The following is a 17341-nucleotide window of genomic DNA, read 5'->3' as shown; positions in this document are numbered from 1 at the left end:
GCGCCCCCTGTTCATGTCACTACAGGTATTTGTGTTTCTCTGGTGAGTAATACGTGAGGACAGCTACTCAGCAGGCTCCATTTGCATATGTTACACTACGTCTTTTTAACTGGCTTTAGATATTTGTAAGAACAACATTTTGTTCTGTGTACATACATCTTAAAATGAATGTTCAACGTCAACATGTATTAAAGCTGCACTACCTGAATCAAACTGTGAAAGTCGGAGGTAGTTTCAGGGCCGCCTTAGCCAATGGGCTAGCAGGGGCTGTAGCCCAGGGGCCTACCGTATTCAAGGGCCTATCACGGGGTCGGCAACCCGCAGCCTCCTTGTAGTGACTCTTCGGCCTCCTTGTAGTGGCTCTTTTGTCCCACTGGAGCAGCACCGAGTATATCTACAAGATGAGTAATCCATCAGAACCGCCTGACTCCTTCATTAACGACGCCTCTTATTGATCCGCTTTGCGCCGCAGCTTCTTTATACGATAAACGCCGATACACGCCCGCAGATACACGCCTGCAGATACACGCCTGCAGATACACGCCTGCAGATACACGCCTGCAGATACACGCCCGCAGATACACGCCCGCAGATACACGCCCGCAGATACACGCCCGCAGATACACGCCCGCAGATACACGCCCGCAGATACACGCCCGCAGATACACGCCCGCAGATACACGGCCGCAGATACACGGCCGCAGATACACGCCCGCAGATACACGCCCGCAGATACACGCCCGCAGATACACGCCCGCAGATACACGCCCGCAGATACACGGCTGCAGATACACGCACCACTCGCACCATCCCAAACGTCTGCGCTGTTTTAGGATCCGCGCTGCACTTTGAAAAGAGCCCGTTTGAATCTGTCCTCCTCATACACGCTTATGCTGCAGCTGCTGAGTTATTAAGAACCAAAACAAAGTGCACGTGCTGAAACACGTGCTTTTGCCGCTCGCTCGTATCATTCAGAAACTACGACGCTGAAGGGCTGAGATTATCCTTCGACCCTCGTTCATAAAAATAGAGTGTCTGCCACTGAAATAGCTTTAAATCCCGTTATTTTAATAACCATTCTACATTAGCTTTATAAAAATGCTTTGAGGAAGTGTCAGGAAAGTCAAAATAGGTCATTTCTTTTCAAATTATAGCCTGATTTATAGCCTTTTTTTAAATGAATTGATAAGCGGAATGATAAAGAACCGTATCAATAAGAGAAACTATCAATGGTATCATCGATAAAATAACTATTCTGTTTAAGCCCCGGGGCCTATGGGTACATTAAGGTGGGCCTGGGTAGTTTCCTAACTAACACAGCCCCTTCCTCACATCCCGTTTGGTCACTTGAGTTCATTTGAAGCTCATCTCAGCCGGAGTTCAGAGCAGGACAGAGTTGAGACGTGTAGCAGCAATGCTAACTCAGTGCTAGTTTAGCCTCAGACTTCCTGGTTCATAGACACACAACAGCACATGGTCACTTTTCCTGTCGAAAACGTTTGCTTTACAATGTGGATCTATGGGGCCAAATGAAAATCATTTTATTACCTCAGCTTTAAGCAACATTAGTGCTGTTAATGTCCTCAAAGCAACAAGGTCCAGAGTTTAAATCTCAGGGTGGCGCTGCAGCTGCCCCCTGCTCCTGACTCCCTGAAGAATGGGTCACATTGTCAGATACTGTAGATCTGCAGACATCATTTATGATAACTGTACACTTCATATTTGTCCTTATAGGATCTGATCCAAAAGCATTTCATCTTTCGCCATCTGGCACGAACTGGACAGTTGCTCAGGAGCTCTGCAGAGCACAGTACACTGACCTGGCAGTGATGGAGAGTGCAGAGGAGAACAGCCGGGCGGTGCCAGCGGAGGAGGCCTCTGAGTACGTCTGGCTGTACAGAAAACCCTGGAGGTGGCCTGACGACAGCCCCGTCTCCTTCACTAACTGGCTCCATCTGGACGGGGTCACCCTTCTCAGCCCCACTGCGCTGCAGGGACCGCCGGGCACACCTGGCACATGTACAATTGTAAAGACAAACATCCACTTTACTGTCAAGGTAAGACTGATCCTAATCGGATATTTGAGAGGTGGCTTTTTTTTTTTACATCTTCTCATCCGAAAGAAGTGACTGGGACATACAACAAGTGTGAGCTGATGTGTTGATTTGTGTAAACCCATAGGAACAAATCTCAAATTCACAAGCTAGTGTTTGCTAACCGTAGTAAGCGCATGTCATTTAGTCTCTCATTTTTCATGCAAATTAAACACAAAACAGAGGGAACACATTGGGGGTCATTTACTTAGCCTGGAGCTAAATTGCGAGTAGCACTTAAAATTAGCGAGTGGGCGTGTCGCTCCTGATTTACTATGAGGAGCTGTGCATATTATTAGTGCCGCAAATGTGATATGCAAATGACTTAACGCGCAAAACTGCTGCGGCTCTAATTCCTGACTGAGCCTTTGAGTGAACATTTACAAGTGATATATGATGGATAAATGACAGATGTCCACAATCAATGATTAAAGCAAATAGATACTCTTGGCCTGAAATCACCTATAGATGCTGCCTGTGTGTCTGTTGCCTTCAGTTATTTAATCGCGTACATGCAGAAAAACAAAAACAACTCCAAGCCCTCCGCGCTCATCCAGCGGTCTCCATGCGCTGGTCCGAGGTGCACATGATTTCACCTGCTGCGCCTGTGAAGTGCACAGGCCAGGTGCATATGGGATGGAAACTAGCAGGACTATGAGGTTTTCATCGTGGACTCTTCAAAAGCAGAGGATATTGATCCAGCAGGAATACACGCGTGGAGAGGCGCAGGGATGAGCGGCAGGTGAACAGCGAACATACGGCTCGTGCCTCCTCATGTAGCCGATCATCAATACGCCGTCGCCCCCTTGTGCCCAACCCCGTGGATTTCGTAAGGATTAAGGACTTTAAAAGGACATGGGACAAACTCGTGGTGTCTGTATTTGGCTCAAGAGGGAATCAAGGTTTCAGGTAGCATGTACTGTCTTTATAACCATTCACTAGCAAGGACCACGCCACAACAAATTGCAGTTGAAGAATTTATTGATGTTTTAAATGTGCAGAGTGAAGCTGGGCGAGACTGTGGGTGGGGGCTCCGTCTCGATTGAACCCAGCTCTTCAGGACCCCCCTCCCAGCAGAAGAATCAGGGCTGAAAGATAAAACAGACGTAGAGGGAGGGAGGGTGGGGTCGACAGTTTCGAGCAAACATGAATGAAGAGGCTTGGCCTGGTGTATATATAAGGCTTGTGGGTAATTAGAGGCGTGGCCAGGTGAAAGCAGGAGTGGTTGGTATGCAGAAGGGGATTGGCTGAGGCGAGGTCCTGCTCCCGAACCTAGTCAATAAATATTGACTCCATTTAAAACAATACCCAATTATTACTTTATGAGCCAGATACAAACAGGGTACAACTGCACTTGCTTTTTGCTCCACTTTACTACACTCTACCGTGTTTGTACGTGTTAAAACGCTTCGTAAATGACCCCCGCTGTGTGTTCGTTTGTTTCTCAGAAGGTGGAAAATCAGGTGAGTCCAATTTTAAAAGACTCCACTGAAATGGATGTAAAGCGATTCAGTGCTAGCCCTGAGCGAGCCCTATGGTGGCCCCAAAAGCCCACGCAGAGCATAAAAAAAAAACTGCAAAGCTCAGATGACTTTCTGCAATTCGTAACTTCAATGGCGGGAGCGATCAGCCGTGCCCAGACACACTTACTTTCAATCGGAAAGAAGTGGCTCTGGAAAGTCAGGCTAACCAAATGTGGTCATCAAGTTCAACTAAACCGTAATGCAGTGGGTTATCAAGGTAGATCATTTGGGAGAGGACCCTGATTTACCTACCAACTAAATACATTAGATAATAACTAATGTAACTAAAATGTGCAAAAACAAAAGAAAAGACAAGGCTGTTCCCTAAGGCAGCATGTTGTTGTGTGTCCAGGGTCCAGGCAGCAGAAAGTGAGCATTGTTTTGAAGATTCATCTCTCTGGCTTTGACCTGTCTGATCCAACCATCTACCAACAGGTTTATGAGAAGGTTAGCTCTTGCTTTTACCAAACACATTTCTGCTACGTTTCTCATAAGGCAGGCTTTTTCTTTCTCAGATATATGAAAAGTTCCATGAAGCGGGCCACACCGATGTCCAGATAAAGTGGAGGACTCTGGAAAAGAAGCCCACTCGGAGATGTGTCCGAAGCATCTGTGATACTGTATGTACATGTACACTGGAAATACTGACGGCATCTTTGGGAACGCCCACAAATGGTGACGTTCGAGAGGGAAACGCTCAATTGTGGATGTAGTTTCCACCAAATAAAAATGCACAGACATGGAGTGAAACAAAATGTCTGCAAACGTTAGCGGGTTTTTTCCTGTAGCCGTTAGCATTAGCCATCAAACATCGCAAAATCTTTAAAAAAATAGAAATATTCAGCTGTTGTCAAGTCATGGACCACATTTAATGAATGAATGTACAGACCTTTGCAGATTTAGCACATAAACGTGTCCTCTGAGCTAAATGTAAGATGAAAAAAGAATGATCTGATGAAGGCTCATGCCGAAACGTCATCATCATCCTGATTAAAAATCGGCTACTTGAGTGTGCAATGCTGTTTTTTTGATTTATGGAAAGTAAAGGCGCCATGCTGCCCACTCATGCAGCCGCTGGGTCACTATAAGGTCAAATACCAACTTTTTTCCACATAAAACATTCCATAATGCACCTTTAACTTAGCTCTTGTGACGACGCAATAACACAACCTGGAACTGACTTGAAGTGACATAGATAGAGGCAAACCATTTTAAACTGTTGCCGTGCCGACCGTGTTGTCTCAATGGGAAAAGAGTCAAACTGCTGTAAGACCTTTGCCTCTATGTCATTAACCTCTTAACTCCCGCCTGAACTGAGAGGATCTTTTTCCTCACGCCATCAGATTTTTTTTCCATCATTTTTTGGTTGGGTGTTCAACTCATTTTTGTTATTTTTTTGTCAATATTATGTCACATTTGTGTTATTTTTTGTCAATTTTGTGTCAAATTTTTGTACTTTTTTTAAATCAAATTTTTGTCATTTTTTTTCACTTTTTTTTTTTCATTTTTTGTCACATTTTGTCACATTTTTGTCATTTTTTTTACATTTTTGTCATATTTTGTCAAATTTTTATCACATTTTTGTCAATTTTTTGTCAAATTTTTGTCTCATTTTTGTCTCATTTTTGTCATTTTTTGTCATTTTTTTGTCATTTTTTTGTCATTTTTTGTCACATTGTTGTCATTTTTTGTCATTTTTGTCACATTGTTGTCATTTTTTTGTCATTTTTTGTCACATTGTTGTCATTTTTTTTGTCACATTTTGTCACATTTTTGTCATTTTTTGTCACATTTTGTCACATTTTTGTCTTTTTTATTTTTTTACATTTTTGTCGTATTTTGTCAAATTTTTATCACATTTTTGTCATTTTTTTTTGTCACATTTTTGTCACATTTTTGTCATTTTTGTCACATTTTGTCATTTTTTTGTCACATTTTTATCATTTTTTCATCCATTTTTCGTGACATTTTTGTGACATTTTTGTGACATTTTTGCCACTTTTTCATCAATTTTTCGTCACTTTTTTGTCAATGTTTTCTCACTTTTTTGTCACATTTCCATCATTGTTTTCGTCTCAGTTTTGTCGCTATTTTCACAGCTTTTTTCCAGAAGCTTTTGGACTGGGGTAAAGCCAAACTGGAGAAAATGTGCTCGGTTCAGGTGGGAGTTAAGGGAATAAAGGGACTATATGCGGTTTAAAAATGTTAAAATTATGTATTTTCCTCCCCCTACATGTTCCAGCCATGTCCTAGTGTGTAGAATGAGCTCAGACCTGTTCACCACAACTAAAATCCTGCACTGTCACTAAAAAGGTGTTAATTCGGGTCAGAATTGCCGTCATGCACGAGCTTAATATAGAAGCTGCAGTTACACATAAGACCTGAGGTGGCAGTAGTGAGTATAAATTGACTAACTTGCATCTAGTCCCTTTAACTTGAAAATTCAAACAAAAAACTTTTTCTGTCCAACATTTCTTCACTCATTTGCCGCTTCACTGAAATAAAATGATATTTATGACTTACAACAGTTGTTTTCCATCTAAATAAGTCACATTTTCAAAAGCATGAAAGCAGTAAAGCTTAGTTTCAAACATCACAAATATCATGTGGTACAAATGAACTGGAGGCAGATCAGTCGCTGTGGGAGAAAGCCTTAGGTATGACCGAGGTCCTGCTGTGAATAATAACTAATATTACTGAAGGTTATCAGTAATATTTCACCGATGTGTGCATCTGCCCAGGGACTGAAGATGAAACTAAATAATATCTCGTTCTGGCACAAAGACCTTTCCTTTAATAAGATCTATGTATTTATTTATTTATGCTCCCTGATAAATGAAGAAACTAAACTGAGCTAATCTGTAAAATAAGCGCGTGATATGAACACGTTTACTGCATATCTCGGGACAAAGAGAGGCGATGTTTATGGAATAACAAATGAATGATCCTGCAACATTTATTTGAACTCTCTCTTTACAAGTACAGTGAAGTATTTACTACCAAACCAGGAGGAACCAAACGATTTCTTAAAATAAATGAAATAACATTTGGTGCACAGACAGGTTGTAGTTAATGAAGTGACATTTTTGCAACACTTGGATGTAAATATCCAGGAGGAAGACACATTTCAAGGCAAAATAGTCCAAGGACGAATCCAATCGATTTTACAAAGTCAATGTTGCAAAAAGACGAGTGAAATGAGGTGCTGTTGATGACTGAGGGCCGTTGATGGAGATGAGTTGTCATAACCATGTCGGATTCTCAGCTAGTTGACTTTAAATGCGTGTATGGATGGTATGCACGGAGTACTGATTACTGAGTACTGTATTCTTCATATTTATCCATCTTTATTGAAGGTTATGTTGTGTTTACTGATGAGATGTACAGTAACACTTCCATACCAATAAAGTTGAAGCAGTACTAAGTAACGTGTTTACCTTAATAAATCCTTCCGTAGTCCCTGTGGGGGTAATACAAGTGTTTATGGGATGATTGGAGGGTCTTTCATCTCCCCCTGGTGTCTCTGGCCAGAAAACCATGTTTGCAACTTGACTGCCCCCGGTGCGGAGAAAGCAATACACACTAATGGAATCACGAAGAAGAAGCTAACATGCTAACGGGCAAAGCTATCTGCGGGCTAACGTCACTTTAAACAGTATTTACAGCAAAGTTTGAGTGAAAAAAATATTTCCATTGTATAATTGGATGCACAGTAACCCTCTCTCCCTTCGCCTTTCCTGTCAGTGTAGTATTTACTCTCCAAGACAATTAATAAGTTAAAAAATCGTAACTTGCTACGACACCTGCACTTGCACTAATGGCCTCTAGGGGGAAGAGTTACTTAGTACTGCTTTAATCATGAACGGATGAACTAATTATGAATAAATGTTATTAAGCAAGGAGCTAATGATGCAGTACGTTGTAGGACTTTATGAATGGGTATATTTGCAAAGCATTATTTCAACATTAGTTCATGATTATCCTGTGTTTGTAAAATGTTTTTTAGGTGTTCCTCATCATAAATGTTATGAAGGAAATAGATATTTATCATGTCAGGTCATACCATTTCTAAAGTACTGCCATGATGTTGCCTCTGTATGATGCACAGCAGAGGTTGTTTGTTCCTCTTCATGTGGAATAGCGCATGTGTGAAAAGCATAGTGAGGTTTGAATGGTCAGACAAGTGCAAAGTCTGGAGTTCATGTCTCGTATTGATGGTAAAGGCGGTACAGTGGTTAGCGCTCGTGCTCGTGGAGTTTGCATGTTCTCCCCGTGTCTGCGTAGGTTTTCTCCGGGTACTCCGGTTTCCCCTACCACTAAAAACATGTACAATAGGTGAATCCTCCAGCCAGGTGCTTCTGACCACCAGCCTGGCTCCACATCATGGAGATGGGTCCCCGAGCGCCGGCCCACACTGGCAGCTCCCTGCTCCTACAGGTCGCCCCAGCGGCAATGAATTTCCCTACGGGGATTAATAAAGTATAATTTAACCTTAACCTTAATAAACTTCTATGGCATAATCCAGACTACTGCCTGTTTTGAATCCACATCCTCACAGATAACTTAATAAAGTGAGCTGGTCAGTGGGCCAGAACCGGGCCGTGGGCCAGAACCGGGCCGTGGTTTTCACATTCAGATCCATGAATTATAATAAGAGGGTGTGTGTTGTTTTTTGCCGTTAACCGCATCAACTTTATTTATGTATTTATTTTATTTGGGCGGGACAGTGCATGTTAATGAACACACATGGGACTCATGCATGTAAACACGCCACGGCGGATTGTAGCCTTGGGCTAATTTCAGTCCGTTGTCCTCCACTCACACTCTCATTCATTCCTATTGTACATGTTTTTAGAACATGCAAACTCCACACAGAAAGGCCCCGTTCCAGGTGGGAATTGAACCCGGGACCTTCCGGCTGTGAAGCACTAAGCGCTGTGCCACCCTCTGTGACGACATCCCCACATTTATCCACAGTCTGGGTCAGATACGTTTGTTTACAAAAGAGTAAAAACTAAATCTTTGATTTATATTATAATGATCCACATAAGGTTTTTACGACTAATCAGATCACATCCTTCTTCATTTTCATTTTCATGTTCATATTCACTTACTATTGAGATCTCCAGTCAGGTTTGAGCGCTTTAAAGGAATAGGCCACCGTTTTTACATACTAAGATATGTTCTTACCTAACCTTAGTCGAGTTAATATATCCCCGTCTGGTCTTTCTCCGTGCGCTCTGTCAGGCAAACGGAGCACATACGCAGCCTCTCCCACATGTCATATAGCTCCAAAAAAGCTCACGATAGAAGCTACCAAGCTCTTCCACGTGTTCCCTATTTAAATAAAGTTACGTGAAGTGTTTTCATGCGAAGTATATTTACATAGAAATGTAACATGTCGATTTTATAAGCAGATAAAAAGGGGGACTATATTGTGAGGCGTAATGATACGAGGAGCAAAACGTCCGCGCAGTAACTCCTAAAGACTTCCCCGCTCACTTCCGTCAATAGAAGCTGCGTGACTTATAAAGAGCCTTTTACAACAAGTAGAAAATATATTTTGGGAAAGTGCTGCGCATTCCTACCTCATGGTCGAGGTACTGAGTCCTGTGTCGTCCGGGGTGAGTTGGAAATCTGTGAAACATTACTACACTATATACTTTCTGCTTGTTATCACAGCCCGGCACGATGCACGTAAAAGGCATCGTTCACAAGTTATCCACGCTTCTTCAACTGTTCTCTGCTGCTCTCTACAAGTCACACAGCTTCTATTGACGGAAGTGAGCGGGGGAAGTCTTTAGGAGTTACTGCGGACGTTTTGCTCCTCGTATCATTACGCCTCACAATATAGTACCCAGACGGTAGTAGACCAGACGGATATATATTAACTTGGCTAAGGCTAGGTAAGAACATATCTCAGTATGTAAAAACGGTGGCCTATTCCTTTAAGAGTAACAGAGGCTTTGTTTTATCTGTGGAACAATAACGAGACACAGCATCATCGCAGAGGAAACCAGAGACATGTCCAGTCGAGTGAGGCCTGTCCTGCTCTGGTGAGGGACACACGGCTGAGGCTTTTAGTACAAAATAATCCAATCGAAAATCGAGATCAGGGGTTGGCAAACTTTGTTTGTATTTAATAGCAGCCCAGTGCAGTTTTTAAAACGTTTTTGTAACTGTTAGGAGATTGGACACTTAGATTGGACACTTTGGAACAAATAATAATGTTCTATTTCAGCCAAAACTGCAGCTGTATGTGAAACAAAAAATGAGTCAAGTCATTTCATTATTTTTCCCCAAAATAAAGATTCAAACCAGAATGAATCCAATCAAGAGCAGTGTTCTTGTTTTCCATTAATACTGAATAAGCTGCAGGTGTTTTCAGACTTTATTTGTTTCAGGTTTCAGATTCACAGAAAAAAACACTATTCATAATGGTTTGACGTTTTGCTCTATAAAGTAACGATACCTACTCTAAAAGTGTAAAAGTGTAGTAAGAATAAACATATTCATTATCATATTTGCAAAAGTCTCAGCATGTGTATTTCACGCACCACTGCTGCTGTGCTGCTGACATTAGATCGTCCAGTGGGGAGTGCATGACAATAGATTAGATTTCAGAGGCATCTACTCAGGCTCTCTCTGCCCAAATCTGTTACTGATGAGCACAGATGAAATGTGTTTGTTTCAGGCCTCTGCTCTGAAAGCCAAACAGAGGAGCTCCTCTTTGTGAAGGAGGCTCTCACCTGGCCTGAGGCGCAGCACTTCTGCAGACAGCACTACAGTGACCTGGCCACAGCGAGCAGACTGCCCCGGGCCCCAGGCTACAGGCTACAGTCTGGATCGGCCTGACCCCACTGACCTCAGCACCTGGCTCCGCCCCCTCCTACTGTACCTGGAGCATTAAGAACCCTCCGTACATCCACAGTTCACAACATTGTGTGCGACTGTCCAGCATGGGGTGGATGTTCTGCACCACAGAGTTTTGAGTTTCTCTGGTGAGTCATGCATTTTCATTTCTGGCATTTACTGTCGGACTGCAGATCACAAAGGTAACATAACAATAAAGTAACAACGAATCTTAACTTATTGGATCCTATATCCAGTCCAAAAGAGTTCCATTTTACGAATGCTACGATGACACATCCCTCCGAGTTCGTTCAAGTTGCCAGAGTCCAAATTTAGCAGCGTTAACAGATGGTGTTGGCGCAAGCAAAAAAGTAGACGGAAAAAAGGCAAGTGGGATTAAAAAAAGAAAGGCATTAGCGACTCATGTGTGAAAGTGAATAAGATCTGTTTCATTTGCTAAACTCGGTGCTGAATGTGGACATGCATCAGGCCCAGATTATGCGCGTGGCAGAGAGAATGTGTCATCCGTTGGGAGCAATTGTCTGACTTGACTTGGCCGCTCGAAGCGATAAACCTCCCAGGCCAAAGCGATGTCTCATCACACCACTGTGCTGCAGAGAAAGGAAGGATGGGTGAAAGTGCGCAAATCACACTTTGATGGCAAATCAACAAAAGATAAGTAGTCATCATAAAATATCATTAAAAGCAAAGAGTGAAGAGAAATGAACTTTCAGTTGATTATATACACAGCTAGAACTGTTTTCACCCTGGATTTGAACAGTCGGCATTACAGCCTTATTCCAAAATGGATTCAATTTGTTTTTTTCCCTCATCTACACACAATATCCTATCAAAGTTTTTTAGAATGTTTTGCAATTTCATTGAAAATAAAACTATTGCATGTGCATCACACCCATAGCTATGAGACTCAAAACTGAGCTGAGGAGCATCCTGTTTTCACTGATCGTCCCGTCAGAGTCCACCTGGCTAAATGAAATGAACTGGACTTGATTTGGAAAGACAGCTCTCTTTAAGGCCCACAACTGACAGTGACGTCAGAGCAGGAACTAAGCCCTGAAGTCAAAGGAACTGACTGTAGACTCCCAGACAGATTTGTATCGAGGCACAGATCTGGGGAAGGTACAGAAAATCTGTTGGAGCATAGAAGGTCCTGAAGAACACAGTGACCTCCATCGTTCGTAAATGAAAGCTCGGTCAGAACAACCAGGTTCACTCTGGTCCATCAGGTTCTTCTCACCTCCATGACCAAGCTCTTCTCCTTGATTGCTCAGTTTGTGGCAAGTGACCAGCTCTACGAGGCCTCGTGGTTCTGAACTTCTTCCATTTATGAATGATGGAGGTCACTGTGCTCTCCAGGACCTTCCCCAGATCGATAGTTCCTTTGACTTCAGGGCTTCCGTTCTGCTCTGACAAGCACATGCAGACGGTGTCTCCCTCATGCAGACGCAGTGAAATAGATGCTAAATAATCATCTCTATCCTGGACGCCACTGGTCATCTTGTCCACACGGGCAGATGGTGATATGTTAGTCAAGGTCTCTGTTGAAAAAAAAAGAAAGTTGGTGCGTATTATGGGTAATACTCAGCTAGGGAGTGAAGGACCCAGGTGCATTCTGGGTAAGGAGGAGTGGAGCATCTAGGTGAATTGGAATAGCACTTGGTTGAGCTTTGATGAATTGGATTTGTCCAAAGTGGTTTAGACGCCGAGGATTCCCGCGATTGAGAAAAAACCCTTAGAAACTAATAGGACTTTACACGTGCCTAAAACATTTCTAATCACGCTCTTTTTTTGTGTGTATATTTGTTAAAGTCTGAAGGACTAATACTATTAATGGTGTTTGAGATCTCCTTGGTATCCAACAGGTCTCTAAGACGTTGCAGGGATGTCACAGAAGAGTCTCACAGGTTGAGGACAACAAATACACAACTGCTTGAGACCGCACGCACATGGAGAGTCTTGGCTGAAATCGAACCTACTCGTCTTCACTGAGACTACCTGGAGGCTCCAGTTATCTCCAGGGAACATCTCGAAGACATCTCCGTGACCAGCGGCAACTCAAGTCTCCAACCAGTCTCCAGGCCGGTGAGCCATGCCCTTTAGCCTTGGTCTTTTATTGACCCTGGAGAACTTCAGAGCCTGAGCTGCCATCATGGATTCCCTCTCGAATGGAGATGAAAACCGACACACCTGAAAAAGCAGAATCCAATCGCGTTCAGGCATTGAGGGCACGTAGTGTCTCTGTGGTCCGTGCACCCCCGCTCTTCAATATCATGTAGCCACGGCGAGGAGTCCGACAGGGCCCACTTCTCCTCATGTCGGGGCCAAACGGCGCTGGAGTGAAAAATCAATAGAACACAGCGGCTCCTTTCTGTGCCGGCCCGAGGTAATTAAACATGTCGGCTGGAAGACGGGGCGGAATCATAAACTCTACATGGAGAAGAGAGTCGGCCAGGAGGGAAGAAAGGACCCGTTACGAACAGGATGTTACCGTAAAAAAAGGATTTTTTAATGTAGAAGATATAAAGCCGGGGTAGGCAACGTCAGGCCCTTCAACACAGAACCTCTGGCCCTCAATGATTTTGAGAAACATTACACAAATCAGAGAATACTTTTAACATTATTAGAGTTAAATGGGAGGAAAAAAAGGTAGAAATACTGTCATTACACCCAGTTAGGTCATATATGATGTACAAGACTGGCATTTGAAGGAAGTGCTCTGGAAAAAGAACAATCGTTTTAAGGAAGAAATTACAAACTTGAATTAAGAGATTAAATACGAGATAAAACCTCTAGTAGTCGTTATTCTCTTAATTCAGATAATTTTGTGTCATTTCAATTGAAAAACAATTATTTGTCTGATTTCAAGTGGGTTTTATTCTTGTTCCACTGGTGCTATACACTGCGTTCCAAATTATTATGCAAATTGGATTTTTGTGTCAAAAAGGTAAAAAAAAAAAAAAGCAATAATAATGAAACTCATGTATGGTATCGTGTCTTGGGGCTCTATGAATCACTGACATAAATCTCAGAGACCTGGGATGATTAGTTGTCGGGTTAAGCCCAGTTAAGGGAAAAACTACTGAAAAGGGTGTTCCACTTTATTAAGCAGATCATCATTTTCAAGCAATATGGGAAAGAAAAAGGGACTTTCTGCTGATGAAAAGCGTGAAATAGTTGAATACCTTGGTCTAAGTATGAAAACCTTCGATATTTCATGAAAGATTAAGCTTAATCATCGTACTGATAAGAGATCTGTGGATGATTCAGAGCACACTCCGTTTTGTGCCGATAAAGGCACAATATGGACGGTTTCTGCCAGACAAAAACATCAGATTAGGAGAACAGATGCCACAAAGCAGCATACAGGTATTTGAAGCTGCTGGTGCCTCTGGAGTCCCCCAAACATCAAGGTGTAGGACCCTCCAGAGGCTGCAGTTGTGCATAAACCTTCTATCCGGGCCTCCCCTAAACTGTTCATTGAAGCTGATGAACAGAAACGACTGCAGTGGCTCAGAAATACATGAGGACTCATTTTCAAACAGTCGTGTTCACTGATGAGGCCGTGTGACCCTGGATGGTCAGATGGATGGAGTAGTGAATGGTTGGTGAATGACCACAATGTTCCAACAAGGCTGTGACGTCAGTAAAGAGGTAGCGGAGTCATGTTTTGGGCCAGAAACATGGTGAGAGAGCTGGTCGGCCCCTTTAGGCCCTTTTAGGCTCCCTGAAGGTGTGAAAATGACCTTTGAAAAATATGTGGAGTTTCTGACTGACAACTGTCTTCTATGCTACAAAAAGAAGAGCCGTTCTTTCCTTAACAAGATCCTCTTCATCATGACAACGCACCATGTCCTGCTGTAAAGAATACCTCTGCATCACTGGCTGCTATGGGCATAAAAGGAGAGAAACTCATGATGTGGACCCCCTCCTTTCCTGACCTAAACCCTGTTAAGAACCTTTGGAGCATCAACAAAAAAAACTTCTATGAGGGTGGGAGGCAGTTTTCATCCAAACAGCAACTCTGGGAGGCTATTCTAACATCCTGCAAACAAATCCAAGCAGAAACTGTCCAAAAACTTACAATTTTAATGGATTTAAGAATTTTGAAGCTGCTCTCACACAAGGGCTCCTATATTAAAATATAACTTGACCTGTTAATATTTTTTTGATTGAAATAGCTTTTGATTTCAGTAAATATGACCTCCCGATGCTGCAAAGTCAACAAATGACCATTTTCAGTTAATTACAAGTTTTAAAATGTATTGAAACGATGAGTTGCATAATAACTTGGAACAGTGGATTTTGAGGTTTTTACTATATTTATTTTTGAAAAAAATACTGTTATCACTAGGAAATTTTTTCCACCACATTTAAATGATCCTCTACCAGTTAAAGACTTAAAAATTATGCTGACTCTCATTTGAATTGACAATTTAGAAAATCTTAGAAAAATGTCATTTGCATAATAATTTGGAACGCAGTGTAGCATTTGTATCATGGATCAGACTCAAATTCACCATAGAATAACTTTAACTCAAGGTATTTTAAGTAATTTATCTAATTTAAGATGGTAATTTTTCCAGTGTTGTGCTTTACTTTGGGCTACTAATCAGCGGTTTCGGCCCTCGGTCTATTTACAATAAAGAAAATCGTCCCTCCGCCAAGAAAACTTGCCTTCCCCTGATATAAAGCATACAGACCACAAACGTTTGCTCCGAGCACCTTCCATGTCCTTCTGTTCCTCTGGGAGTTCCGCGCCGCGTGAACACTCTCATCAGTTTTCTCCAAAAGTTTCCGGCGAGGCCCGTCGCCAGCTGCCGCCCGCGTGACGGAGGAGAGAAGAGGGAAGATCCGAAATAACCACAACACCGTCTCGTCACCGAATCAGCCGGTGAGAGTGTGAACGCGATCACGACGCGCTGCCAGCTAATCAATCCAACAAAACAGCGGCTCGGAACTTCTCTCTCCTTTTTTTTTTTTTTTTCATACGAAGCGTCTCCCGAAAAGCTAAGTGCGAGACGTGATTGCGCCGCTGGGAGTCCCGGAATAACAGCCGGCCGTGACTTCGCTCTGATGAGGCCTGGAGGAGTCGTGACAAAGGAGCTACTTGCTGGCCTCCAGGGAGAGTAGGGTTTTGGTTTCAATATTTTCCTAAACATGAGCTTTGGTTTGCGAAGCGGGATGAGGTTTATCGTAATTTCCCACCCCTTTTACTAATTATGACTTACTACAACACAACCGCTACCTGCATAGTCTCATAAAACTCCAACGGAAAACATGAAGCCTAGTAAAGTGAAAGTCATTACAACCAGGTTTCATTGTTATCTTGCTTTTACGTGCCACTCCACCTACCGTTACACAAAATCTTTTTATCAATCTGGGGGGTTTAAAAAGCTTCTTCTGACTGGAGCCTGCAGCCTATAGGCCAGTGGCTCCGTTGAAAGCTAAGACCTGCAAACCTGATCTAAACTGATCTTTTTCCTTGCCGTGTTGCCATCACTTTTTTCACATAAAGAATTTTTTTCAGTTTCTTTTTATGGCCACCTTTTTGTTGAGTTCTCGTCACATTTTGTTGCTCTTTAGTGGCTTTTTGTCTTTTGTTTCTTTTCTTCTGCTCTTCTGTGGCCTTCTTTGGTCACTTTTTGATGCGTTTTCGTCCTTGTTTTCTTCTCGCTTTTTGTCGGTGTTTTCAAGAAGCTTTTAGATTTGGGTTAAAGCCAAACTGGAGATAATGCGGCTCGGTTCAGGTGGGGGTCAAGAGGTTAAGGAACATTTTGGGGAGATTTACACAGACAGGTCATCATCACACACCAGGTGACATTCATAGATTAGTAGGAGATAAATCTAATTCTCCATTTAGCCCTGGATGTTGGGTTGCTTTAAGGAAGAAGATCCATAAAGACACAGCCATGAGCAGGGGCGGACTCTGACCAGCCTGGCCCAAATTCGCGTAATTGTGCACTTCCACAAATGCATATTTTAACCTCTAACCACCTGCCTTAACCGAGTCCAGGTTGACTTTTTATTAATATTTCTTTTGGTTGGTTTCATCAGCAAAAAGAACGGGAAAGGTGGTCGTAGAAACAGAAGCAAAATCATTAGTATAAAAAATAAATAATAATGGTCCCAAAATTGAACCTTGTGGCACACCATACTCGGAATTCCTTTTAGATTCATATTTTGTTTTATACTGGGCTTTACCCAAATCTAAAAGCTTCTCGACTGGAGAGCAACAATGCAACGCCTCATTTGAAAGCTAAGACCTACAAAAGGGATGGTAACTTTTTGTCACGTCGCCACATTTTTGTCATATTTGTGTTGTTGTTTTTTTCATTATATTTGTTGTTGTGTTTTTCTCATGTTTTTGTTGCCTTTTCATCACATTTTTGTTTTGTTTTCATCCTCTTTTTCTCGCTATTTTGATGCTTTTCTTTTTAGCTTTTAGATTTGGGTAAAGCTCGGTTGAGGCGGGACTGGTGGCCCTAGAGCCAGTGGCCCTTCTGTGCTCTTCCAGAATGGACATATGGCCAGTCCGCCCCTGGCCATGAGGAATCGGGGGCTAGCCTTACCAAGAGCTATTCGTCTATTTTGTTTCGAAATGTCTTTTTTTTTCATTTGAAACTTTTGTATGAAGTGTTTTCTGACACACCAGGTTCATCCTGTTAATATAAAGGCGAATGATCCCTGCACTGAAGAGCACCAAGCTTTGACAATGATGTAAAAGTTGTTCATGTTGACACTTTGAGTTGTCAGATTCTAGAGTATACGACAAATACAAGAGAACACCGACTGCGGGATGCAAGCCTTTTGGGAATATTGTTGACATGGTTTATTAAAGCGGCGCCTCGCTGT

The sequence above is a fragment of the Gobius niger genome (assembly GCF_951799975.1).
Source record: "Gobius niger genome assembly, chromosome: 21".
Lineage (NCBI taxonomy): Eukaryota > Metazoa > Chordata > Actinopteri > Gobiiformes > Gobiidae > Gobius > Gobius niger.
This window is presented reverse-complemented; position numbering follows the sequence as displayed.